The sequence below is a fragment of the Apium graveolens genome, chromosome 4 (genome assembly GCF_009905375.1).
Source record: "Apium graveolens cultivar Ventura chromosome 4, ASM990537v1, whole genome shotgun sequence".
In the NCBI taxonomy this organism is placed as follows: Eukaryota; Viridiplantae; Streptophyta; class Magnoliopsida; order Apiales; family Apiaceae; genus Apium; species Apium graveolens.
In genome coordinates, this window is record NC_133650.1 from 255,435,504 (window position 1) to 255,437,245 (window position 1,742).

Below are 1,742 nucleotides of genomic sequence, written 5' to 3' on the forward strand. Positions count from 1 at the left end.
AGGCAAATTCAACTTTTTGAAGATAGACAATGGCATCAGATTGATGCTTGCTCCCAAATCACACAGGCACTTGTCAAAAGATAACTTTCCAATGGTGCAAGGAATGGTGAAGCTACCTGGATCTTTAAGCTTGGGAGTTAATTTTTGTTGCAGCACAACACTGCACTCTTCCGTTAGAGCAACGGTCTCAAGGTCAACCAGTTTTACCTACCTTGAAAGAATACTCTTCATAAATTTCGCATAACTAGGCATTTGCTCCAGAGCCTCAGCGAAAGGTATATTGATGTGAAGTTTCTTGAACACCTCCAGAAACTTTCTAAACTGCTTATCCAGCTTTTGTTGTTGCAATCTCTTAGGGAAAGGTGGTGGAGGATAGAGTTGTTTCTCCCCTGTATTACCCTCAGGCAGAGTGTGTTCAACAGTAGTCTTCTTTGGTTCCGCCGCTTTCTCCTTTTGCTTAGCTTCTTCATCACCAACTTCAGCTTCTCCATCTTTTGCTTTTTCAGCATCAACAACTTTTCCAGACCTTAAGATAATAGCCTTGACTTGCTCTTCAGCATCCTTCCTGCCTGGCACTTCAGTATAACTGGGAAGTGTGCCAGGTTGATGATTGAGCACTGCATTGGCTATATGACCGATTTGATTTTCCAACGTCTTGATAGAAACTGCCTGACTTTTGCACAACATCTTGAGTTCCTCGAAATCAGCACTAGAAGGTGGAGCTGCACCTCCTTGTTGAGGATATGATTGCCTTTGAGCATAATGATGTGGTTGCTGGAATCCAGGTGGATTAAACTGTTTACTTACGCCTTGCTGATATGGTTGCTGAATAGCATTCTGATTATTACTCCAGCTGAAATTTGGATGATTTTTGTTGTTAGGATGATAAGTAGCTGGCACAGGCTGCTGCTGTCGCTGATAATTGTTCACATACTGAATACATTCATTAACAAGAGAACACTAATCCATAGCATGAGAACCTGTACAAAGCTCACAGACCATAGCTATCTGATTGACTCCATAGGTGGCTAAAGAATCGACCAATATAGACAGCGCTTGGAGCTGCCCTGCAATAGCTGTAGCTGCATCAACTTGCAGAATACCTGCTACCTTCCCAGGCATCATCCTTTGAGTTGGGTTCTGATGCTCATTTACAGCCATAGTCTCAATAATATTATAAGCCTCAGTATAGCTTTTGGCCCACAAGGCACCTCCAGCTGCTGCATCGAGCATGGGCCGAGATTGGGCCCCCAAACCATTATAGAAACCAGTGATCACCATCCAATCAGGCATACCATGATGTGGACACTTTCTCAACATCTCCTTGTAGTGCTCCCAAGCTTCGCACATTGATTCTGTAGGTTGCTGCGCAAACTGAGTAAGAGCACTCCTCATAGCCGCAGTTTTCGCCATTGGATAGAACTTTACTAGAAACTTCTGCGCAAGATCTTGCCAAGTAGTGATGGACCTAGCTGGTTCAGAATATAACCAGTCCTTAGCTTTATCCCTCAGTGAGAATGGGAAAAGCCTCAGCTTGATAGCCTCATCAGTCACACCATTATATTTGAAAGTACTACAGATCTCGACAAAATTCCTGATGTGCATGTTGGGGTCTTCAGTCGCAGCACCACCGAAAGAAATGGAATTCTGCACCATCTGAATGGTGCCCGGCTTGATTTCAAAGTTATTGGCCTCAATAGCCAGATGCATGATGCTTGACTGAATGTCATCAATTTTAGGCC

At 43.7% G+C, this 1,742-nt stretch overlaps 1 non-coding gene across 1 annotated transcript; it reads left to right on the top strand.

Annotated features, from left to right (window-relative positions):
• Positions 1-1,291: 1,291 nt before the first annotated feature.
• LOC141722585 (small nucleolar RNA R71) lies at positions 1,292-1,398 on the top strand. The gene has a single exon (XR_012575596.1). It is a non-coding gene; the product is annotated as a small nucleolar RNA R71 (small nucleolar RNA).
• Positions 1,399-1,742: the final 344 nt, after the last annotated feature.